The sequence below is a fragment of the Bombina bombina genome, chromosome 3, assembly GCF_027579735.1.
Source record: "Bombina bombina isolate aBomBom1 chromosome 3, aBomBom1.pri, whole genome shotgun sequence".
Classification (NCBI taxonomy): Eukaryota; Metazoa; Chordata; class Amphibia; order Anura; family Bombinatoridae; genus Bombina; species Bombina bombina.
In genome coordinates this window covers 172,404,068-172,431,726 of record NC_069501.1, presented here as the reverse complement: position 1 = coordinate 172,431,726, position 27,659 = coordinate 172,404,068, and positions in this window count along the sequence as shown.

The following is a 27,659-nucleotide window of genomic DNA, read 5'->3' as shown; positions in this document are numbered from 1 at the left end:
GAGAAGGAAGAAAAACATTGAGGTAATTTTAATTTCTGCTGTATCTGAATCATGAAAGTTTAATGTTAGGTAAACTATCCCTTTGAGCTATCAGTTTAAGATTATATTGAATCAAACATCATTCAAATTTTAAAATCATTGTCTAAAATATCACACTGTGTCCTAATGTCATCATCAATGTTTAACTTTAATACTAATTTCACATATACATACTTTCAAAGTATAATACGCAATGTAACAAATGGCACTTAAAAGTTCTGATGAGTAATATATGACACAAGTATCGAGCAATTTGATTCGTTCCAAATTACATAATATTCACTCCACTATCCGCCCATGCAGCCCGGGATTTTTATTTTTCATGAGGGCTCCAGGGAAGTCATGTCAATCCAAAAAAAAAAATTCTGCCCATTTTCTAAACCAGAGCACGCATTCCCACATCCTCTGTGCATGTGCAATACTCAGAGATGGCTCAATCTCAAACACAGAATCTCAATGCACAAGGCACTGAGATTCTGAGTATATGGCTGTTGGATCGTTTGAGTGCGCATGCTCAGGGCAAGAGGGAATGCGCACTGTCACAATTAGAGAAGACGGATGTTCACTCCACTATTGGCTGCAGGGGCAATGATGACAATTGCTGAAAAAAAGCTTCAGATTCGTAGGTGGCCAGAATATGCATTTTTGGGTAAGTATAAAATAACATTTTGAAGGTTTACACTGCGCTTTTGCTCTGCAAACTTAGACTTATCTATATTTAAAATATTAAACTTTAATCTAGAGACTATTATGTATGAATGTTTACTGTCCCTTTAAACATGGTGCAAATAGATTTATTAAAAAAAAGGAAGTTAGCTATATTATGTTATGTATTTATTTCATTTTTATCTCTATATCTACTAGTGCACCAAGTTTGGAGCAATACTTTGCACTAAATTTGGAGCAATACTTTGCACCAAATTTGGAGCAATCATATTGTCCCCTTGCTTTGTAATGAGAGACAAAGATGTAACATAATCCATAAGTAGTAATGTATTTATTTAATTGATATCCCTATATCTACTAGTGCACCAAATTTGGACCAATACTTTGCACCAAATTTTGAACAATACTTTGCACCAAATTTGGAGCAATAATATTGTTTGATTTAGAAAGAGTATACCATTTTCATAAAGTTTGAAATTTACTTTTATTATCTAATATGCTTCATTGTCCTGCAGCATCGAACATAACCTTTCTTTTATTTTCAGAGTCCCATTGATTTCTATGAAATTTGCGGCCTCAAGGGTGGCGATTTGAATGATAGGTATGCTGCATCAGAATTGGCGCGAGCCTACCTGTTGAATGTTTGATAAATTGGGAAGTGTTTCAAATAGAGTTGAATGTGAATTCAAAACATCTGGAATGACGCAAGCATCGATCTGCAACGGATTGAGATCGCAGGAGCATATATTACATTACACATTTCAACATTTGATAATCTTAATGCTTTGTTAACTATAGGGGATCAATCTCATGTTGAATTTCCAGCATATTATCAGTTGAAGTGTTGATAAATCTACCCCCAAATTCCAGTCTTTGGTGTTATATTAATAACATGTCTTTGATTAAATAAATTCTGGACCAGGTTGAGGACTGGAAAAGTTTGACTCCTCCATTATCAGGGCATGTAAATTTGATTAAAATTATAACTTTCCCAAAATATTTATATGTTTTTTAAATGTTCCAAGTGCTTTTAGGGAAGGGTGACCTCCATTTGCTTAATTCAAAAATGTAACATTTTGTCTAGGCATGAAAAAAAAACAAAAAACATAAACTGTCTGAAGTTAATTAGTGCAGCAATGCAAGAAGGCTTGTGCCTTTCAAATTTACAGCTCTATAATTGGGTGGCACTTAGTAAGTTTGTGCTAGACTGGATGTCAAGGTGCCAGGAATCAGACTGAGACTAGAAGTGCAAAATAATCACACCTTTATTAATAGCAAAAAATAATAAAAAATCCACAAGTCAAATAACAAGCCAGGAATCAAAACCAGAACTTGTAGTCAGACGAGCTGAGTCAGGAGCCAAAGTGAATAGTCAGACGAGCCGGAATCAGGAACAAGGAGAACAGCAGAGTCAGGAATAAGCCAGGGATCAGGAACTAGGAGGGATGTCAGACAGCCAGGTAATACACAGGAGCTCTCACAAACAGGTCCGAGACAATGCAAGGGCAAAGCATACTGAACAGAGGCCCTTTAAATAATAAGTGATGACATCACAATTCTTAGACTGCATCCTGTCTCACATGGATGATGTACACCAGTCTGGCCATAAAAGGATGTGCAGGAAATGAGCAGCATCACACAGTATGCACCAGAGTCATCAAGAGAGGTGAGTAAAATGGCTTCCAGCAGCACATGGCAAACAGATCAGGGAAAAAACCCTGTTTTTTCCCTGGGAGGACAAAAGGATTATTGGGGAAATGGGCATGGAAGGCACGGAGGAGGGCGGGAGCATGAACATCAGAGTAGGGAACCCATGAATGCACCTCTGGACCGTAGCCCCTCCAGTGAACCAAATACTGTGCACGGCCCCTGGACATATGAGAGTCAATAATGCTGCTCACCTCATACTCCTCATGGTTGTCAGCAAAGATAGGGTGGGGATGAGGCAACAAAGTGGTAAACCGATTACAAACCAATGGTTTCAAGAGGGAGACATGAAAAACATTGGAGATGAACATTGCAGGAGGAAGGTCAAGAGCGTAGGCCACAGGACTGACCCGTCGGAGTATTCGAAAAGGACCAACATAATGGGGAGCCAGTTTATTGGAAGGCACACAAAGGTTTAAGTTGCAGGAGTACAGCCAAACTCTCTCACCAACCTGGTAGGAAGGCGTGGGCAGATGCCTTCGATCAGCCTGGAACATTTGGCGCTGCATAGAATGATGAAGGCAATCCTGAATCTGCACCCACGTTTAACAAAGTTGCTGGAGATGCTCCTCCAAAGCTGGAATACCCTGAGACATGAATAAATCGGGCAACAAGATGGTTGAAACCCATAATTCACCATGAACGGGGATAACTTGGAGGAAGCATTAATAGCACTATTATGAGCAAACTCTGCCCAAGGTAACAGTTCAGACCAATTATTGTGGTGATCTGAGACATAGCAATGGAGGAACTGTTCCAGAGCTTGATTAGACCGTTCCGCAGCCCTATTGGATTGAGAGTGATATGCCAAGGAGAAGGAAAGATGGATTCCCATTTGAGCACAAAAGGAACGCCAGAATCTGGAGACAAACTGGCTACCCCGGTCCAACACTATCTCCTTGGGTAACCAATGTAAATGGAAGACCTCCCGGGCAAAAATTGAAGCAAGCTTCTGAGTGGTAGGCAACTTCTTCAAGGGAATGCAATGTGACATTTTAGAAAAATGGTCAACCACCATAAAGATAACATTATTGCCATTGGAAACAGGGAGCTCGACAATGACGTCCATGGAAAGATGTGTCCGAGGACGCTCACCATTAGCAATAGGTTGAAGAAGACCCACAGGAAGACATTGAGGAGTCTTATTCTGTGCACAAACTGAGCAGGAGGCAACATACGCAGCAACATCAGAACGAAAAGCTGGCCACCAGAATTGTTGAGTGACAGACCAAATCATTTGGTTCTTGCCTGGGTGATCTGCGGCTTTAGGATAGTGGTAAATGTGCAAAAGTTTAGTTCGAAGATTCTCAAGAACAAAACACTTACCACTAGTTTTCTCAGAAGGTGCATTGGTTTGTGCAGCCAGGATCTCCTCCCCCAAGGGAGAAGTCAAATTAGTATGTATGGTAGCCAAAATATGGTCAGGAGGTATAAATGGAGTAGGTACAGACTCCTCATTGGACAGAGGCGAAAATTGTCGAGAGAGGGCATCAGCCCTAACATTCTTACTACCAGGCAGACCACATAATTAAACCAAGACAAACATAGTGCCCATCTGGCCAGTCGGGGCGACAAATATTTTGTCTCAGATAGATAAGTTAAATTCTTGTGGTCAGTAAGAATGAGCACTGGCACACTAGTACCCTCGAGAAGATGCCTCCATTCCTTGAGTGCCAAAATTATGGCCAGTAATTCCTTGTCGCCAATTTCATAATTGCACTCCACTGGAGACAATTTCTTAGAAAAGAAACCACACGGATGCAAGGAACCGTCAGGCGTAGGACTTTGAGGCAAGAGTGCACCTACTCCAGTCTCAGACGCATCGACCTCAAGAACAAAATGCAGGACAGGGTTAGAATGAGCCAGAACTGGAGTGGCAGCAAATGCAGTCTTAAGGCTTTCAAAGGCCTTAATGGCAGTAGGTGACCAATGGAGTGGATCAATCTCTTTATGGGTCATGTCTGTGATAGGTTTGACCAAGGAAGAAAAGTTTTTAATAAACTTTCTATAGTACTTGGCGAACCCCAAAAAATGTTGAATAGACCTAAGAGCAACTAGGGGAGGCCACTGCAGAAATGCAGATAACTTGTCAGGATCCAGGAGAACCCTGCAACAGAGATAACATAACCTAGGAAGGTTACTTGAGTCTGATGGAACTCACATTTCTCGAGTTTACAAAACCGGCCGTTCTCACGTAGTCTCTGAAGAACCCGTGTAACATCAGAACGATGAGCCTCAAGTGTGGGTGAGTGTATGAGGATGTCGTCTAAGTACACCACAACACACTGTTGCAAGATATCTCGTAGGACATCATTAATAAATTTCTGGAAAACAGTAGGAGCATTACATAGGCATAAGGGCATTACAAGATACTCATAATGCCCGCTCCTGGTGTTAAATGTTGTTTTCCATTCGTGGCCCTCCTTGATCCTAACGAGATTGTACACTCCTCTCAAATCAAGTTTAGTAAACACTGTAGCTCCCTTGAGGCAGTCAAAGAGTTCTGTAATGAGTGGAATAGGGTAAGCATTCTTAATGGTAAGATGATTAAGACCCCTGTAATCGATGCATGGTCTTAACTCGCCACCCTTTTTCTTCACAAAGAAGAAGCCAGCCCATGCAGGAGAGAGCAGGATTTGCAGATGATCCCCCGTGACAGAGCATCGGCAACATACTACTTCATAGCACAATTCTCTGCAACAGGTAAACCTGGCCCAGAGGAGGAATGGCTCTGGGTTGCAGGTCTATGGCACAATCGTAAGACCGGTGAGGAGGCAACGCACGCACCTTGTCAAAAACGTCTAGGAACTCTCGGTAGTCCTCTGGCCATTGAGATACCGAAGACATGCACAAGACTTTAACTGGTTTCCAAAGACAAGTGTAAATACATTGCGAAGACCACAACAAAATTTCAGACCTGCGCCAGTCGAGACTGGGATTGTGCTTTTGGAGCCAGGGATAACCCAGAATAACCGGAAAATGCGGAGAGTTTATCACCTGGAACTGGAGGGTTTCAAAATGGAGAGCCCCAACAGCTATGGATAACGGAGCAGTTTCATGAGTAACAAGTGTGGGCTGAAGGGGCCAGCCATCAATGGCCTCAATAGCAAGCGGAACGGACCGAGGAAAAACAGGAATGGAGTGCTTTGATACAAAAGCACTGTCAATGAAATAGCCCGCAGCACCGGAGTCAACAAGAGCCTGGGTGAGTATGGTGGAGTCCACCCAGGAAAGGACAACCGTGACCAAAGGTTTCTCCTTTAGAGGTTCCAGGGACGAGGATAACACACCCAAGGTCTGCCCCCGACAGGACCTTAGGTGTGAGCGTTTCCCGGCCATGTAGGACAAGACTTCAAAAGGTAGCCCTGTAACCCACAATAGAGGCAGAGCCCCTTCCTCCTCCTAAAGGCCCACTCCACCGCAGAGAGAAGCGTGAATCCCAACTGCATTGGCTCAGCAGTACCTGGTGACTCGGGACCAGGAGGCATGGGAGGAGAGGGAGACATGGGTGGGAATGAACACATAGGAGACAACGGAACAGGAGGCTTCCGCAAGTGCTCCTTGAAAGAGGGCCTCTCACTTAGTCTGATGTCAATTAGGATAAAAAAAGACACCAATGCTTTGAGATATTCTGGTAAATCTCTGGCAGCAACTTCGTCTTTAATCACATCAGAGAGAGAAAATGAAAGAAGGCGGCAACAAGGGCTTCATTGTTCTAACATACCTCTGTGGCAAGCATACAGAACTCAATGGCATACTGAGCAACAGATCTTGTACCTTGCTGAATGGACATGAGTCGTTTAGCAGCAGAGGAGGAGCAAGCCGGAACATGAAATACCCTTCGAAAGGAGGCCACAATTTCAGGGTAATTTGAAATCACAGGTTTATTAGTCTCCCACAAAGGATTAGCCCAGGCAAGAGCTGTGTCAGAGAGTAACACCTGAGGTAACATCTAAAAGTAAATGCCCACCTGGTTCAAAAACCCTCTGCACTGATTAGGATCGCCTCCATATCGCTGAGTTAGAGGTGCAGAACCGGACATGCTCCTGGTAGGACTAGCTGCTGCAGAGGAAACAGGAGCAGCCATAACTTGCGGGACACTTTGGTCCAAATGTGCAGTGCGAGTCAGCAGGGTTTGCAGGGATAGTGCAAATTGATCAAAGCGGTGATCCTGTTCATCCATCCTGGAAATTATGGCAGGTAAAGGTGGATTATTAGCACCATCAGGATTCATGGCCCTTGCATAATGTCAAGGTGCCAGGAATCAGACTGAGACAAGAAGTGCAAAAATAATTACACCTTTATTAATAGCAAAAAATAATAAAAAGTCCACAAGTCAAATAATAAGCCAGGAATCAAAACCAGAACTGGTAGTCAGACGAGCCGAGTCAGGAGCCAAAGTGAATAGTCAGACAAGTCGGAATCAGGAACAAGGAGAATAGCAGTCAGGAACAAGCCAGGGATCATGAACCAGGAGGGACGTCAGACAGCCAGGTAATACACAGGAGCTCTCACAAACAGATCTGAGACAACGCAGGGGCAAAGCATACTGAACCAAGGATCTTTAAATAATAAATGATGACATCACAATTCTGAGATTGCATCTTATCTCACACGGATGATGTACACCAGTCTGGCCATAAAAGGAAGTGCAGGAAATGAGCAGCATCACACAGTATGCACCAGAGTCATCAAGAGAGGTAAGTAAAATGGCTGCCAGCAGCACATGGCAAAGAGATCAGGGAAAAAACCCTGACACTGGATAAATGAAGCTGGGCTTTTCACATTGTGGGATCTAGAAAAAGAGTTAGTCTAACCTTGGAATCTGGCAGTGTTGCTGCCTTTGTCAATGAAGAAGATTAAAAACAACATTAGGGAGTTGATTTAGTTCACAAAACATACAGGGCTTGACATTATCTGTGAAAGTGACTAAAGATCTTCAATATGTACACACAATGCTTGCTTTTATGGGGAAACTTCAACTTTGTAGCTGTTTTTTCAACCCTTCATTTACATTGTTGCACCAAAAGGGGCTCCACTATGTACAACATATGCTTACAGAGGAAGGTAATACAATTCACAAATTTAAATAACTAAGATCATGATATTCCCTTCCAAGTACACATCACTTTGCATACCTTCAGGTTAGGCATTATCAGGTAATCATACAGATCAATCACATACTATTACAAGAATAATAAAACTTTTCCCTAAGGGAATATATTCTATTTCCCCTATATATAGGATGCTTTGGATAAAGTAAATGAAATATGATCACTAAATATCTGATTTATGGTCTGATATTAAAGGTGAGCTGGTTACAGTACTGCAGGTTCAGGCTAGAATAGAAACAATACGAAGGATAACTTTGTTGCAAGACTTAAGGGACTCACACCTTAGACTTTTGCATAATAAATACATAATACCAAAGATATGCCAAAAATGGGTGCCTCAGTTGGCTAATAAATATTCAAGGTGTCAGAAGGATAACCCCACTACATTGGGGGATATCTATCAAGCCGTCAACCACAAATATGCTGGAATTCCACAGCGTAATTGTTGCGAGCTTGAACCGACCTAGTTATCCAAGCCTACAGACCGGCAAAAGTTGAAATCTCTGATGTAACATACGATCTGCCGGTCTCAATCCGACAGAGATCGATGCTTACATCATTACAAATGTTCCGAATACACATTCGGCACTATTTGACAATTTTTCAAAGTTAGCAAATAGTTAACAGGTACGCTCACGGCTATTCTGGCCCAGCGTGCCTGGTTTTCAATCCGCCACCCTGGAGGCCACAGATGTCATAGAAATCAATGGGAGTCTGAAAGCAGTGAAAGCTTATGTTCGATGCTGCCAGATATCATATTGATTTCTATAGTAGAAAACAAGTTACGTTTACACCTAACACCCTAACATAAGCCCCGAGTCTAAACACCTCTAATTTGCCACCCTGACAACGCGGCCACCTACATAATGTTATTAACATCTATTCCTCCACTCCCCGACACCACTGCAACCTAAATAAATGTATTAACCCCTATCCTGCCGCTCCCGGACCCCGCCGCCACTAAATAAACTTATTAACCCCTAAACCTCTGGCCTCCCACATCACTACCACTAACTAAACCTATTAACCCCTAAACCGCCAGCCCCCCACATCGCCATAAACTAAATTAAGCCCTTAACCCCTAAACCTAACAAGCTGCTAACTTTAAATTAAAATTACCACATCCCTATCTTAAAATAAATTTAAACTAAACTGTAAAATTAAATTAAACTATTTTTAAACTATTAATTAACCTAGCCTAACTATTATACTACACTTAAATTAAACTAACAATTAAATTAACTAAATTATATATTAAAAAAAACCTAACCCTACTCAAATTATTTAAATCTACTATTTAACCTTATTAAAAATGACTAAATTACAAAAAAAAAAAATAAACGCTAAGTTACAAAAAATAAAAAACACTAAATTACGGGGGGGGGGGAAATTATCAAAACTAAAAAAAAAAATTACACCTAATCTAATAGCCCTATCAAAATAAACAAGCCCCCCCCCCCAAAAAAAATAAAAAAAAACCCTAGCCTACACTAAACTACCAATGGCCCTTAAAATAACCTTTTGTGGGGCATTGCCCCAAAGAAATCAGCTCTTTTACCTGTAAAAAAAAAAAATACAAACACCCCCCAACAGTAAAACCCACCACACCCACAACAAATCCCCCCTGTGTGTTTGTTTCTATGTTGGTCTGGATCCACAAAGTGTACAATAATTTTTTTTTAAGTTTAGGTAACACACCAAAACTAGTAAATATATTATAGATAGAGTAGTTTGTTTACTGGCAATGGAAGGATAAACCTTAATTCAGCATATAGTAGGCTATTAAACTTATCTTGGATTCAACATTTATAGTAGAGAACAAATGTATGAGTTTAACACTTTCAGCTATTGGGCTAAACAAGTAATTTGCATCCTGCCAACTGTAATCAAAGCTGTGTATGGCACAGTAAATAATCTCCAAATAAGTAATAGATGTCTTAGGGTCTCTATGCTTTGTTCTGTATTGCTACCCCACGCCGTTTATTGGCAATGGATAATGGTTCCCAAATGTGTTAAAAATAAAGTTCCCAGTGGAATGGTAATAATTCTGTATATTGTTCTGAGGTCATAATAAAGGTCTCTGACCCTAAAAAGGTGAGCTAATTAGGGGCTAATTAGAGGAGTTGTAGATGAAATTCAATGTGAGATTGATTATCTGAACATAAACATGTTTATCCCAGACAAGAATTAGTCTATAGCTATTTATATATTTACAGTCTACAGAAATTAGGCAGTGCTGTAAGGATATTAGAAAGGATGAGGTATCGAAATAGAGCTATCTTATGTAATCAAGCACTACTATATGGGCAGGGCCCTATACCCTAAGGCAGAATACTTAAAGTTCCAGTGCTTGCCTAATTATAGTGTATGTTTATCATAGTAAGTTACATGTTAATAGCTAGGGTCATATCACCTATCTTGATCATTAGTTAGTTAGAATTTCCAGTATAAATAAATAGTTCCTGCACATGAGTAAAGTATTATGGAAATACTTCCTTATGTCCAATACTGGGGCACATAAAACATATCAATCAACTTCTTCATCTAATTATAGCAGTATAGCCCATGTAAAAAAAAAAAAACAGAGTATAGCTGTGAGAGTCTAGAATAAAAAGGTCTTAACAATATCTATCTGGTTAAGCAGTCATCAAGACTCAAACTGGTTAAACAAAACACTTGAGTAATAGAACACAGCAGGTAAACATATTATTATTCTCAATTGCTATATCTATGGCATCAAAATTATACGTCATCATAAGTGATATAGCTTGGTTAAAGGATTATTCTATATATCCTAAGACTATACACGAGAGCATGTGTGCTAACTAAAATACAATATAAAGTAAATTAGCAGTTACATAAGGGAATCTCTTTGTATTATATATAAATTCCTTCATTTCTAATTGGTACACAGGAGTGAACAATGGAGATCTGTATTATAGCTAGAAAGAGTCAAACGTAAAATGTGTAATAACAAACATCAATATATCAGATGAAAAATCTCAGGTGTGTTGGGAATAGTCTCAGTTGTTACCATTCAATTCAGCTGGAATATCCTTTTTGTATAAAGCAAGCAGAGCTCTAAATTAGACACTTGTAGATGAGGCCTTAATTTACAGCCATATTATAGTTCCTCTGTCCAATCTATTCCAGGATTGTACCTTCACATATACCTGAGCACTAGAGAACTTCTTGTAAGTTTGATGGTATTTTTCTGAGCTAAAAGCAGACTGAAGTCCAAAGAGTTTTGCTTTCTTTGTGGTGCTCAGATCTATCAGAGTAAGCGATGAAGGATTTATGTAGCAATCTTGGCCCTTTTTAGAAGGGAAGTCTGAATATGAAGGAGTGTAAATGACTGATCTTACTGATTCATTGTATCTAATGCTGTTTCTATGTCACGCCCCATGTCTTCAATTCTTGTTACCTCCACCACTCTTTTATCACAATTAAGGTAGATAATTTCAAATGCCTTTTCAATTTCCAGCAAAAATTGGTGCTTATGTCCTTCTAAGACATCATGTAATGTGGTGAGGAAGACATATGCATAGTCTGTGGTCATCTTTATTTCTTCTCCAGATTGCATAATTTCAGTGAGAAACCTAAAGTTTGTGAAAAAGTTAATGATTTTATTTTTATTTGATTGGATTTTGCGATGAAATGGTGTCATGAAATATACCAAAATGGACCTAGATCAATACTTTGGATTGTCTACTAAAAAAAATATATATCGTTTTTATAGGTAAATATAAAAAAGGCTCTATTTCTGTTTAAATGGAGTGGTAGCAAAAATGCTAAACATGCTCTGGTCTTTTGGGGAAGTTTTAGTCTGAAATTCCCGGTCCTTTAAGGGGTTAAGGGGGTAAACATTGGGTATTTCTAAACTCAGGTCAAAATTTAGAAACTATTTAGCATGGCTGTTTTTTGGTGTTTGAAGATGCGTAACAGATTTTGGGGGTCAAAGTTAGAAAAAAAATGTGGGTTTTTTCATCATATTTTATCATTTTTGTTTATAGTAATTTATATGATATGATGAAAATAATGGTGTCTTTAGAAATTAAATTTAATGGCAAGAAAAGCAGTATACAATATGTGTGGGTACACTAAATGAGTAAGAGGAAAATTACAGCTAAACACAAACACAGCAGAAATGTAAAAACAGCCCTGGTCCTTAACGGTAAGAAAACTGAAAAACAGTCTGGTCACAGAGGGGCCTAGTTATCAAGCCGTCAACCTCAAATATGCTGGAATTCCGCAGCGTATTTGTGGTGAGGCTGATTCGCCTTAGTTATCAAAGGCTCGAGACTGGCAAAAGTAGAATTTTGTGACGTAAACTTCGATCCGCCGGACTCAGTCCGACACAGATCGATTCTTACGTCACTCCAGATGTTCCGCACACAAGTGCGGCACATTCTCACTACTTTTGCTAGTTATCAAAAAACTAGCAGGTACGCTTGGCACTTTTACGGCCCAGCGTACCTGGTTTTCAAAGCGCCAGCCTGGAGGCGGCGGATCCCATAGGAATCAATGGGAGTCTGACCATAGCGAAAGTACAAGTTCGCTGCTGACAGACATCCCATTGATTCCTATGGGAGCTGTCTACACCTAACACCCTAACATGTACCCCGAGTCTAAACACCGCTAATCTGACCCCCCCTACACCGCCGCAACTAAATAAAGTTATTACCCCCTAAACCGCCGCTCCCGGAGCCCACCGCAACTATAATAAATGTATTAACCCCTAAACCGCCGCTCCCTGAACCCGCCGCAACCTATATTAAACCTATTAACCCCTATCCTGCCCCCCCTACACCGTCGCCACCTATAATAAATTTATTAACCCCTAATCTGCCCCCCCTACACCGTCGCCACCTATAATAAATTTATTAACCCCTATCCTGCCCCCCACTACGCCGCCGCCACTGTAATAAAATTATTAACCCCTAAACCTAAGTCTAACCCTAACGCCCCCCTAACTTAAATAATTAATTAAATAAATCTAAATAAATTAACTCTTATTGACTAAATGAATCCTATTTAAAACTAAATAATTACCTTTAAAATAAACCCTAATATAGCTACAATATAATTAATAATTATATTATAGCTATCTTAGGATTTATATTTATTTTACAGGTAACTTTGTATTTATTTTAGCTAGTTAGAATAGTTATTAAATAGTTATTAACTATTTAATAACTACCTAGCTAAAAGAAATACAAAATTACCTGTAAAATAAATCCTAACCTAAGTTACAATTAAACCTAATACTACACTATCATTAAATTAACTAAATAAACTACCTACAAATAACTACAATTAAATACAATTACATAAACTAACTAAAGTACAAAAAATAAAAAAAGCTAAGTTACAAAAAATAAAAAAATAAGTTACAAACACGTTAAAAATATTACAACAATTTTAAGCTACTTACACCTAATCTAAGCCCCCTAATAAAATAACAAACCCCCCAAAATAAGAAAAATCCCTACCCTATTCTAAATTAAATTAATTTCAAAGCTCTTTTACCTTACCAGCCCTTAAAAGGGCCATTTGTGGGGGCATGCCCCAAAAAGTTCAGCTCTTTTGCCTGTAAAAGAAAAATACAACCCCCCCAACATTAAAACCCACCACCCACATACCCCTAATCTAACCCAAACCCCCCTTACAAAAACCTAACACTAATCCCCTGAAGATCATCCTACCTTGAGTCGTCTTCACTCAGCCGAGCCACCGATGGAACTGAAGAGGACATCCGGAGCGGAAGAAGTTAATCCTCCAAGCGGCGCTGAAGAAATCTTCCATCCGATGAAGTCATCATCCAGGCGGCGCTGAAGAAGTCTTTGATCCGGCCGATGTCATCTTCCAAGAGGCGCTGAAGATGTCTTCTATCCGGGTGAAGTCATCTTCCAAGCCGGGTCTTGAATCTTCCTTCCGCCGACGCGGAACCACCTTCTTCACCGACGGACTACGACGAATGACGGCTCCTTTAAGGGACGTCATCCAAGATGGCGTCCCCTCAATTCCGATTGGCTGATAGGATTCTATCAGCCAATCGGAATTAAGGTAGGAAAATCTGATTGGCTGATGGAATCAGCCAATCAGATTCAAGTTCAATCCGATTGGCTGATCCAATCAGCCAATCAGATTGAGCTCGCATTCTATTGGCTGATCGGAACAGCCAATAGAATGCGAGCTCAATCTGATTGGCTGATTCCATCAGCCAATCAGATTTTTCCTACCTTAATTCCGATTGGCTGATAGAATCCTATCAGCCAATCGGAATTGAGGGGACGCCATCTTGGATGACGTCCCTTAAAGGAGCCGTCATTCGTCGTAGTCCGTCGGTGAAGAAGGTGGTTCCGCGTCGGCGGAAGGAAGATTCAAGACCCGGCTTGGAAGATGACTTCACCCGGATAGAAGACATCTTCAGCGCCTCTTGGAAGATGACATCGGCCGGATCAAAGACTTCTTCAGCGCCGCCTGGATGATGACTTCATCGGATGGAAGATTTCTTCAGCGCCGCTTGGAGGATTAACTTCTTCCGCTCCGGATGTCCTCTTCAGTTCCATCGGTGGCTCGGCTGAGTGAAGACGACTCAAGGTAGGATGATCTTCAGGGGATTAGTGTTAGGTTTTTGTAAGGGGGGTTTGGGTTAGATTAGGGGTATGTGGGTGGTGGGTTTTAATGTTGGGGGGGGTTGTATTTTTCTTTTACAGGCAAAAGAGCTGAACTTTTTGGGGCATGCCCCCACAAATGGCCCTTTTAAGGGCTGGTAAGGTAAAAGAGCTTTGAAATTTATTTAATTTAGAATAGGGTAGGGATTTTTCTTATTTTGGGGGGTTTGTTATTTTATTAGGGGGCTTAGATTAGGTGTAAGTAGCTTAAAATTGTTGTAATATTTTTAACGTGTTTGTAACTTATTTTTTTATTTTTTGTAACTTAGCTTTTTTTATTTTTTGTACTTTAGTTAGTTTATGTAATTGTATTTAATTGTAGTTATTTGTAGGTAGTTTATTTAGTTAATTTAATGATAGTGTAGTATTAGGTTTAATTGTAACTTAGGTTAGGATTTATTTTACAGGTAATTTTGTATTTCTTTTAGCTAGGTAGTTATTAAATAGTTAATAACTATTTAATAACTATTCTAACTAGCTAAAATAAATACAAAGTTACCTGTAAAATAAATATAAATCCTAAAATAGCTATAATATAATTATTAATTACATTGTAGCTATCTTAGGGTTTATTTTACAGGTAAGTATTTAGTTTTAAATAGTAATAATTTATTAAAGTATAGTGTAGTGTTAGGTGTAATTGTAACTTAGGTTAGGATTTATTTCACAGGTACATTTCTCTTTATTTTAGCTAGGTAAGCTATTAAATAGTTAATAACTATTTAATAGTTATTGTACATGGTTAAAATAAATTGAAAGTTACCTGTCAAATAAATATAAATCCTAAGATAGCTAGAGTATAATTCTTATTTATATTGTAGCTATATTAGGGTTTATTTTAAAGGTAAGTATTTAGTTTTAAATAGGATTCATTTAGTTAATAAGAGTTAATTTATTTAGATTTATTTAATTAATATTTAAGTTAGGGGGGCGTTAGGGTTAGACTTAGGTTTAGGGGTTAATAATTTTATTACAGTGGCGGCGGCGTAGTGGGGGGCAGGATAGGGGTTAATAAATTTTTTATAGGTGGCGACAGTGTAGGGGGGCAGGATAGGGGTTAATAGGTTTAATATAGGTTGCGGCGGGTTCAGGGAGCGGCGGTTTAGGGGTTAAACTATTTATTTAGTTGCGGAGAGGTGCGGGATCAGCAGGATAGGGGTTAATAATTTTAAAATAGAGGGCGACGGTGTAGGGGGGCAGGATAGGGGTTACTAGGTATAATGTAGGTGGCAGCGGTGTCCGGGAGCGGCGGTTTAGGGGTTAATACATTTATAAGAGTTGCGGCAGGGTCTAGGAGCGGCGGTTTAGGGGTTAATACATTTATAAGAGTTGCGGCAGGGTCTAGGAGCGGCGGTTTAGGGGTTAGTAACTTTATTGAGTTGCGGGAGGCTCCGGGGGCGCCGGTATAGGGGGTAAAACAGTGCAGTTTAGTGTGAGTGCTTAGTGACAGGCTAGCAATAAAGCTGGGAAAAAGCCGAAGGGCAGCGAGATCGGATGAGTGATAACTGTCACAGTCCGCTGCTCATCGCCCCGCGGCTTTTTGACAGCTTTATTTGATAACTTAGGCGAACGTATTCAAGGTCTGCGGCGGCGAAGGTAGGCGAGCTTAGGCGGGCATATTGGGCCGGCGAAGCCAGAAAAGTAGACGGCTTGATAACTACCCCCCTAACTTTTTACTTTCAACTTCGACAGTGATACATTTTTACTTTGACGAGTGAAAAAATAATTATGCCACTTGTAATCTGGCCCTAAATCTTAACAGATAATTTAAATAAATTAGTTTGTTTTTTTGTACCAAGAGTGCTTAAAAAGAAACCTTGAATTCACCTGCTATAAATAATTGTCGTACAAGCCAACAAAATAGTGTATGTGACTTTTCTTCTGATCAGCAGATTTATCATTTCAAATCTTCATATTTTCTTCTCTTACAAAATTATACAAGGTTTATTTTCATGTTGTGATTACTCTGCAATTTGCTTGATGCTTATTGTTCTCCCCCGTACAAATTTTATCCCTTACGCTTGGATTCCTGATGAAATGCAATAATTTTTTCTTGACTTAAATGAAAATATAGAAAGAACTTTTAGATATCTGAACTTTCTTACTTTGTTATTTTTAAAGAATACTATGAAGTTAAACTTTTAGAAATACAATGACTTCAGGTTTTTATGTTCAGAGAAAAACAGAATGTTATATTATTGGTATTTTGCACCAGTTTCAGTGGGAGGAGCAAGAGTGTAAGCAGATTGCGGTAATGATCATGGAGCTCTGTCAGCAGGACCGCTCTTCTAGGCATTTTCTGCTGATTCTGGAGACTTTGGCGTTCTCAACCTGGGTAAGTCATAATCAGGGGATGACACAGGGAACTATGACAGAATTACATGCTTAGTTGTGAGAGCTTCGCAGGCAGAAGGCTCCTCTGCAAGCAGAAGCTGCAAATAGTGTGAGCTCACGGTGGCAATTAGCGCTTATAAAATTACCCAGAGATTAGATCTCATTCTGCCTTAGGGTATAGGTTCATTTTATAAATGTTCCCCAAAAGGCCCCAAAATACAATGTGGTGTATTTTATTAAAAAAATAAGGATAGCAGAATCTTTATTTTTTAATAAAATAACTGCACTAGGCAGTACTTTAGGGATAAGGTTGGTGGGAGTAGGGTGTTTGTAAAAAAAAAAAAGCGGCACTGAAAAGTGCCTTTAAATTTTAGTCTATGGAAAATGTGTGTTCCCAGTAAATATATATGTATATGCTTATATACATTTATATTTATATGTTAATATGTTTATATATCTACTGTATATATACTGTATATATGTATATGTATATGTATATATATATATATATATATATATATAGCTGCTGCCATCGATACGCTACTTACCCCCTTCACTGCATTTAGGCTCTGATGCCGTCTTTGATGGCATCAGAACAAGGCTTCCTCTGGAGCCTATGGAAGCACGCTCTCGTAAGCGCAATGCTTCCCAGAAATGTGAGCGCAAGCTTGTGTTCGCATTTCTGTCAACTTGTAATACCAGTGCACATTTGAGTATTAGAGTATTAGTACTTAAGATAGAAAGCAGGAGATATGTCTTGAAAGATAAAATAGACCAAAAAAAATACATATATGGAGAGATATATCCCCAGTTTAAAAAAACAAAACACTGACAATGCCCCCTAAAGGGAGATGTCTTAGAATAATATGAAAGATATGACAAACCAAACAGGCTTGGAAGAAGACATCTTAGTTAAATAATTATCAGAATTATTTTTACCAAGGTTTGAGCAAATTAACTCAGAATTTAACTCTTTAACAATAGAAGTTGAACAATATTCTAATATCTGACATGGAAGATAAACAATATAACCAGAAACAAGGAACCTAACTATTAACTAAAGTGGAAAACTTAGAAATAGGTTGCACAGAAATATCAAAATTATAGGGCTAAAGCTTTTTAAATTTTGTTGCAAAGTTCTTACCTGAGCTGAAGGGCCTTGAAGGGTGGTGTTGCAGGTGGAGAGAGTCCACAGTATAGGACCTGAAAGATTGCATTCCAAAGGAGAAATGGTTAATAGACCAGTCCTAGCTAAACTTAAAATTGCAAGACAAAATGTTACTATTAAGAAAATACAGACAGAACAGTTACAGTTTGACAGTAAAAATATATTAATCTTTCAAGATTTTGCTTATGAAATATCAGTTAGATGTAGAGAAATGTCTAAGTTATGTTCAAAGTTGATTCAAGGAGGGAAAAGAGCATATATGGAATATCTACCCTTAGAGTATATTTGGCAGAAGGAATAAAGTTCTTCGATGATACTCTAGAAGCAAGGGATTTTCTTACCTGGATTGGGTTTTTATGATTGATATACTTCAACGCATAAAATGTTTGATAAAAAAATAATAATGGGGACTTCCGGGCAGCGGCCATCTTACTAGTCGCACTGAGCTTCAGCTCCTGAGTCATTCATTACCTATATCTAGATTTCAACTGACATATTGGCGTCAGGCCATCTAAATCGGTGAAGAATCTCGACTGAAGGCACTTTGACCCAAAAGATAGAGTTTTGGACTGTGGTGTGGCCCTCTAGCCCTCAGTACCGGACTTTTTACTTTGAGGCCTTCCCCTATTTCCGAAGCCTCATCTGTCCTCACAATTGCTGTGCCATTGTAGCATGGCTAGTGCTCTATGTAGTAAGCGATCCTACAGTTTACCATAAACTATACGTATATACAGGGAGTGCAGAATTATTAGGCAAATGAGTATTTTGACCACATCATCCTCTTTATGCATGTTGTCTTACTCCAAGCTGTATAGGCTCGAAAGCCTACTACCAATTAAGCATATTAGATGATGTGCATCTCTGTAATGAGAAGGGGTGTGGTCTAATGACATCAACACCCTATATCAGGTGTGCATAATTATTAGGCAACTTCCTTTCCTTTGGCAAAATGGGTCAAAAGAAGGACTTGACAGGCTCAGAAAAGTAAAAAATAGTGAGATATCTTGCAGAGGGATGCAGCACTCTTAAAATTGCAAAGCTTCTGAAGCGTGATCATCGAACAATCAAGCGTTTCATTCAAAATAGTCAACAGGGTCCCAAGAAGCGTGTGGAAAAACCAAGGCGCAAAATAACTGCCCATGAACTGAGAAAAGTCAAGCGTGCAGCTGCCAAGATGCCACTTGCCACCAGTTTGGCCATATTTCAGAGCTGCAACATCACTGGAGTGCCCAAAAGCACAAGGTGTGCAATACTCAGAGACATGGCCAAGGTAAGAAAGGCTTAAAGATGACCACCACTGAACAAGACACACAAACTGAAACGTCAAGACTGGGCCAAGAAATATCTCAAGACTGATTTTTCTAAGGTTTTATGGACTGATGAAATGAGAGTGAGTCTTGATGGGCCAGATGGATGGGCCGTGGCTGGATTGGTAAAGGGCAGAGAGCTCCAGTCCGACTCAGACGCCAGCAAGGTGGAGGTGGAGTACTGGTTTGGGCTGGTATCATCAAAGATGAGCTTGTGGGGCCTTTTCGGGTTGAGGATGGAGTCAAGCTCAACTCCCAGTCCTACTGCCAGTTTCTGGAAGACACCTTCTTCAAGCAGTGGTACAGGAAGAAGTCTGCATCCTTCAAGAAAAACATGATTTTCATGCAGGACAATGCTCCATCACACGCGTCCAAGTACTCCACAGCGTGGCTGGCAAGAAAGGGTATAAAAGAAGAAAATCTAATGACATGGCCTCCTTGTTCACCTGATCTGAACCCCATTGAGAACCTGTGGTCCATCATCAAATGTGAGATTTACAAGGAGGGAAAAAAGTACACCTCTCTGAACAGTGTCTGGGAGGCTGTGGTTGCTGCTGCACGCAATGTTTATGGGGAACAGATCAAAACACTGACAGAATCCATGGATGGCAGGCTTTTGAGTGTCCTTGCAAAGAAAGGTGGCTATATTGGTCACTGATTTGTTTTTGTTTTGTTTTTGAATGTCAGAAATGTATATTTGTGAATGTTGAGATGTTATATTGGTTTCACTGGTAAAAATAAATAATTGAAATGGGTATATATTTGTTTTTTGTTAAGTTGCCTAATAATTATGCACAGTAATAGTCACCTGCACACACAGATATCCCCCTAAAATAGCTATAACTAAAAACAAACTAAAAACTACTTCCAAAACTATTCAGCTTTGATATTAATTAGTTTTTTGGGTTCATTGAGAACATGGTTGTTGTTCAATAATAAAATTAATCCTCAAAAATACAACTTGCCTAATAATTCTGCACTCCCTGTAGAACCAGAATGGATTCCAGAGAATCATCGCTAATACAGGGAGTGCAGAATTATTAGGCAAGTTGAGGGCATGAGTTCTGAAAAATATCACTGCCTAGAAGAGACAAATGTTGCTCATCTTGACTCCGAGCTCCGGCATGAACGCAGAGCTGTCCCAGAAATTGGAGGTCGGAATGGGAGCCTTGAACTCAGTGCTCCACTCACCACACTTCGAGAGTCACTTACAGAGACCCTCAGATCGAAATATGGCCATCCTGCCTCCACTTTGCTTACCGAGGTCCCCCAGATCTATTATGTTGGCAATCAGAAAAATGGCGGCAGTGCCCTACCTGATAGTGCAAGTATATGGCCAAACGATTACCTGATTAAACAGGAGCTAAGTCCGGCGCAGTGGCAGGTGCTCACAGGCCGAATACAGTGTCGCAGAGTTTGGAACCTCTCAAACTGACGTCGGGCTGTGGGCCTGCCATAGCTGCTGAACAGACGGCAAGTATCAGGATACTATTTATCGCTACATGTGACTACAAGACAAAAGTGGGTATTCTACAGGAGCGAACAATGAATTTTTGGTTTGCCGAAGCTCTCAGTCATAACATGGTGTTGTCCCTCGTTTTTCAGGTCTTTGGCTTTAAAGCCTGGAGGTTGTATTACATTTACTCTAGCCAAAGCCTAAAAACGGGAGTTGGTTAAATGCGCTCAGGAACATTAACGACCAGATAAGCATATGACCCTATAATCTATAATTTATTATTGTCCTAGCACTTAATGGGTATTGTTTACTGTGGCTCTCTAATACTAGGTTTCCCTTTGTACTGCGTCTTCTTCTCATGATGCTAACCAAAGAATAGATATGGAGTGAGGTGACTTTATGTTGAGACAAACATTGCCAGTACTGAGCTGTATGGCTCTATACCTTTATCTTGCTTTGGTGTGTATTCAGTTGATGTTATGATCTGGCTGCTATGCGTGAATTCTAGTTACCCACTGTTAATGGTTGTATGATTGTATTAATTTCCTCTTACTACTCATTTGTGATTATCCTTAGAGACTCAACCATTCATGAGGACTTTGTTGTCTAATATCCCAGGTTGTATTTGAATGGGGGTAACTCTGTGATATTACTATTTTTGCTTCTCTTTGAGCCCTGATGAGCTTTTAAGTATGTGTGACAAGGAGTAGATAATATATATTTTATTTTTTTGACCTGTAAGACAATTCCTGCTCTTAAGCTAAGCCCCATATTGCACTACATCAGTAATATAGCGGGCTACTTATGTTATCTTACTACCAACAAAGTATGTAAGCCCACAAATTACATTATCTGCTGTTCAATAACCACATTATGCCATAAATCTGCATGAAATGTTATAGATTGCATTTTGCTGACAACCTTTATATGATAAATCACCCATACCTAATTATAGTGTTATTTACTAAATCTGTTATAATATTCTATGTGTTCTTTTTATACCAAAAAAGAAAATAGAGGTCTTTGAGACTCAAGAGTAGTTTCCTAGTGTACATGATAAATCTCTGTAGCTCCATATTGTACTAAGAGGTCCATAAGCGGCCTAATGTGCCATAGAGAGTTTCCAATACAATAGGCAAGTTGCATGTTACCATATGTTCCATTGTCAGGTGAACTTACTCTGTGTGTCATGTTTAATGTCTAATCACAACATGTTTGGAAACTATTTCACTGTAAAAATGTTACTGACATGCTTGGATTGTTTGCCTTGTTTTTTATTTTTACCTCAATAAAAAAATTAAAAATAATAATAATAATAATAATGTTTTATATACCCCCCATACACACACACTTTTTTCAGTGACTTTTTAACATTTTAGGCTGTTTTTATTGCATAGTTTGCTTAGTACTTAAAATAATGACACAGTGGAAGTAATGACCTAGTTTAAATGTATCTTGTGGAATGTAGGGGGAATAACATCACCAATAAAAAGGCAATTTCGAATCATCTTAAAAAAAAATTGAATACGGATGTAGTCTTCCTTCAAGCAACACACTTATATTTAATAGAACTAGTTAAACATAAGAATAATTGGGTGGGTGAAATATTTGCATACCCTACAAATAAAAGAAAAAACAGGGGTAGCAATATTATTTCATAAAAAACTTAATTACAAAGTCCTGAATTATGAAACTGACTCAAAAGCTAGATACACTATGTGATTTTAAAAATATTAATGGAAACTTTTTTTTTTTTGCAATATCTATGGACCAAATAAAATTGATCCAAACGTTTGTGAATCGATGTCAAGAAGTTAGTGGACTATTTGGATTCTTTCATAATTATAGGGGATATTTTAATATGGCACCAATAACTCTGCTGGATAGGTTCAAAATCAAATCAATGGAATATAAAAATACAAATTCTTAGAGGGAGACAGCATCCGAGATGGCATCAGAACCTCGCGCAGTGAATGGGGTAAGTAGCGCAGCGATGGGCAGCATTTTTAAATATATATCTATATGAATATATATATTTATGTATTAATATGTGTATTTACACACAGTAACATAAATATATATGTATATAAGCATATACATATATATTTACATAGCGGTCTATGGGAACACATAGTCCCCATAGACTACAATTTACAGGCACTTTTCACCAACTTTAAAGCGCCAAAACAACCTAATTCAGTTATTTTTTATTTAAATAAAGCTACATTTTTTTTAATAAAGCACTATAATGCCCTTTAGCGCTAATTGCTACTGTGAGCTTGCAGTAGCAATAACCAGCCATTTGTAATGGCTGATTAATTATCGCACTCTAGCAAATGGGCAAATTTGCCTCTTTGCGGGAGAGTGATAATTTAGTGCTCCATTTATAATCTAGTCCTATGTATTGTACATGACTATGCTTATCTTTTAAGGTTTTGAAGATATCTTAAAAGGGATTCAATGGTTGCTTCCTATTTTCCTTCCTAACATAAACATATATTTCGTATGCAGTCAGCAATTTGATGAGGCACCAAGGATATCACTTGTTTGGGGGTGCTGCCTTCTGGGTGGAATGGGGGCCACTTCCAATCCGAAGTTAATAATGGGGAGGTTTATTATTTATATTATAATTTATTATAGTGAGTTAGATTTTAACAGTAGGCAGTATGTGGGAGTTAGCTGGGGCATTCCAGGGGAGTGAAGGTTAGACATAGAAACATAGAAACATAGATATTGACGGCAGATAAGAGCCATAGGCCCAGCAAGTCTGCCCGACCTTACCTAACAGTATAAACTTATCTAGTTCGTAGGATAGCCCTATGCTTGTCCCATGCATTTTTAAAGTCCCCCACAGTGTTTGTTGCTACTACCTCTTGAGGAAGTTTATTCCATAAATCAATCACTCTTTCTGTAAAGAAGTGCTTCCTCAAATTACTTCTGAATCTACTACCCTTTAGCTTGAGCTCATGACCCCTTGTTCTTGAATTTTCCATTTTATGTAAAATACCCACAGCCTCAGTTTTACTAAACCCTTTAATGTACTTGAAAGTTGCTATCATATCACCTCTTTCCCTTCTCTCCTCTAAGCTATACATATTTAGGTCACTGAGCCTATCCTGGTAAGTTTTATTTTTTAGACCATGTACCATTTTGGTAGCCCTCCTTTGCACAGATTCAAGTTTGTTAATATCCTTCTGAAGATATGGTCTCCAGAACTGCACACAATACTCAAGATGAGGCCTAACTAATGATCTATAAAGTGGCATAAGAACCTTACTATTTCTGCTGCAAATACCTCTACCAATACATCCAAGCATTCTGCTAGCCTTACTCGCTGCATTACTACATTGTTTACTAAGTTTTAAATCATCTGAAATAATAATTCCCAAGTCCTGTTCCTCGTCTGTAACAGTCAGTAAAGTGTCATTGAGTCTGTAATTAACATTTGGATTTTTCTTCCCTAAATGCATTATTTTACACTTTGCTGTGTTAAACTTTAGATGACGTAAGTGTAGGCAGTATTAGGGACATACAGTAGCTGGATGTTCCAGGGATGTGTATATTAGGTGTAACATAGGGGGTTAGGGGGAGTGTAAGCTAGCTGTGACGTAGGTGTAGGCAGTAGGTGGACACATTGAGACAAAATCTTTATGTTTAAAGCAGTGAAATGCAGGTTGCGAGGAGGGTAGCGTCCATGTTTGTCTTGCAAGCTATCAGCTGTTGATACTACATCACCTGAGCTAGTTAGAGTAGGTATTGTAAAACTTGGGTTCCCACAGCAATATTTATAGTGTGCCTACACAGAAACTAATTTTAGCTTCAGCGAGCACACTGACTGTGCTGTGTAGGCAGTGTTAGAGATATGAATTCCTAACTACAAAAATGTTACCTTTATCTCAAAAGTGCACAATACACACCCCAGAATAGACTCACATGGAATCACAATTTCTGATCACATGCCTATAAGTTTGGTGATCTCCAATAGTAAGTCCAACAAAATAACGCCTAGATTTAGAGTTTGGCGTTAGCCGTCAAATCCAGCGTTAGGGGCTCCTAACGCTGGTTTTGGGCTACCACTGGTATTTAGAGTCAGTCAGCAAAAGGGTCTAACGCTCACTTTGCAGCCGCGACTTTTCCATACCGCAGATCCCCTTACGCCATTTGCGTATCCTATCTTTTCAATGGGATCTTTCTAACGCTAGTAATTAGAGTCTTGGCTGAAGTGAGCGTTAGAAATCTAACGACAAAACTCCAGCCCCAGCAAAAAGCGAGGAGTTAAGAGCTTTCTGGGCTAACGCCGGTTCATAAAGCTCTTAACTACTGTGCTCTAAAGTACACTAACACCCATAAACTACCTATGTACCCCTAAACCGAGGTGCCCCCACATCGCCGCCGCTCTAATAATTGTTTTAACCCCTAATCTGCCGACCGCACACCGCCGCAACCTACGTTATCCCTATGTACCCCTAATCTGCTGCCCCTAACACCGCCGACCCCTATATTATATTTATTAACCCCTAATCTGTCGACCCCAATGTTGCCACCACCTACCTACAATTATTAACCCCTAATCTGCCGACCGGACCTCACCGCTACTATAATAAAGTTATTAACCCTCACTCCCACCTCAAAAACCCTATAATAAATAGTATTAACCCCTAATCTGCCCTCCCTAACATCTGCGACACCTAACTTCAAGTATTAACCCCTAATCTGCCGACCGGACCTCGCTGCTACTCTAATAAATGTATTAACCCCTAAAGCTAAGTCTAACCCTAACACCCCCCTAAGTTAAATATAATTTTTATCTAACAAAATAAATTAACTCTTATTAAATAAGGCCTAGATTTAGAGTTCGGCGGTAGCCGTGAAAACCAGCGTTAGAGGCTCCTAACGCTGGTTTTGGCCGCCCGCCGGTATTTGGAGTCAGTGATTAAAGGGTCTAACGCTCACTTTTCAGCCGCGACTTTTCCATACCGCAGATCCCCTTACGTCAATTGCGTATCCTATCTTTTCAATGGGATCTTTCTAACGCCGGTATTTAGAGTCGTTTCTGAAGTGAGCGTTAGAGCTCTAACGACAAAACTCCAGCCGCCTGAAAATAGCAGGAGTTAAGAGCTTTCTGGGCTAACGCCGGTTCATAAAGCTCTTAACTACTGTACCCTAAAGTACACTAACACCCATAAACTACCTATGTACCCCTAAACCGAGCTCCCCCCACATCGCCGCCACTCAATTAAAATTTTTTAACCCCTAATCTGCCGACCGCCACCTACGTTATACTTATGTACCCCTAATCTGCTGCCCCTAACCCCGCCGACCCCTGTATTACATTTATTAACCCCTAACCTGCCCCCCACAACGTCGCCGCCAGCTACTTACAATAATTAACCCCTAATCTTCCGACCGCAAAGCGCCGCCACCTACGTTATCCCTATGTACCCCTAATCTGCTGCCCCTAACACCGCCGACCCCTATATTATATTTATTAACCCCTAATCTGCCCCCCTCAACGTCGCCGACACCTGCCTATACTTATTAACCCCTAATCTGCCGAGCGGACCGCACCGCTACTATAATAAAGTTATTAACCCCTAACCCGCCTCACTAACCCTATCATAAATAGTATTAACCCCTAATCTGCCGAGCGGACCTGAGCGCTACTATAATAAAGTTATTAACCCCTAATCCGCCTCACTAACCCTATAATAAATAGTATTAACCCCTAATCTGCCCTCCCTAACATCGCCGACACCTAACTTCAATTATTAACCCCTAATCTGCCGACCGGAGCTCATCGCTACTATAATAAATGGATTAACCCCTAAAGCTAAGTCTAACCCTAACACTAACACCCCCCTAACTTAAATATAATTTAAATCTAACGAAATTAAATAACTCTTATTAAATAAATTATTCCTATTTAAAGCTAAATACTTATCTGTAAAATAAATCCTAATATAGCTACAATATAAATTATAATTATATTATAGCTATTTTAGGATTAATATTTATTATACAGGCAACTTTGTAATTATTTTAACCAGGTACAATATCTATTAAATAGTTAAGAACTATTTAATAGTTACCTAGTTAAAATAATAACAAATTTACCTGTAAAATAAATCCTAACCTAAGATATAATTAAACCTAACACTACCCTATCAATAAATTAATTAAATAAACTACCTACAATTAACCTAACACTACACTATCAATAAATAAATTAAATACAATTGCTTCAAATAACTACAATTACATAAACTAACTAAAGTACAAAAAATAAAAAAGAACTAAGTTACAAAAAATAAAAAAATATTTACAAACATAAGAAAATTATTACAACAATTTTAAACTAATTACACCTACTCTAAGCCCCCTAATAAAATAACAAAGCCCCCCAAAATAATAAATGCCCTACCCTATTCTAAATTAAAAAAGTTAAAAGCTCTTTTACCTTACCAGCCCTGAACAGGGCCCTTTGCGGGGCATGCCCCAAGAATTTCAGCTCTTTTGCCTGTAAAAAAAAACATACAATACCCCCCCCCAACATTACAACCCACCACCCACATACCCCTAATCTAACCCAAACCCCCCTTAAATAAACCTAACACTAAGCCCCTGAAGATCTTCCTACCTTGTCTTCACCATCCAGGTATCACCGATCCGTCCTGGCTCCAACATCTTCATCCAACCCAAGCGGGGGTTGGCGATCCATCATCCGGTGGCTGAAGAGGTCCAGAAGAGGCTCCAAAGTCTTCCTTCCTATCCGGCAAGAAGAGGACATCCGGACCGGCAAACATCTTCTCCAAGCGGCATCTTCGATCTTCTTCCATCCGGTGCGGAGCGGGTCCATCTTGAAGCAGGCGACGCGGATCCATCCTCTTCTTCCGTTGTCTCCCGACGAATGACTGTTCCTTTAAGGGACGTCATCCAAGATGGCATCCCTTGAATTCCGATTGGCTGATAGGATTCTATCAGCCAATCGGAATTAAGGTAGGAATATTCTGATTGGCTGATGGAATCAGCCAATCAGAATCAAGTTCAATCCGATTGGCTGATCCGATCAGCCAATCAGATTGAGCTCGCATTCTATTGGCTGATCGGAACAGCCAATAGAATGCGAGCTCAATCTGATTGGCTGATTGGATCAGCCAATTGGATTTAACTTGATTCTGATTGGCTGATTCC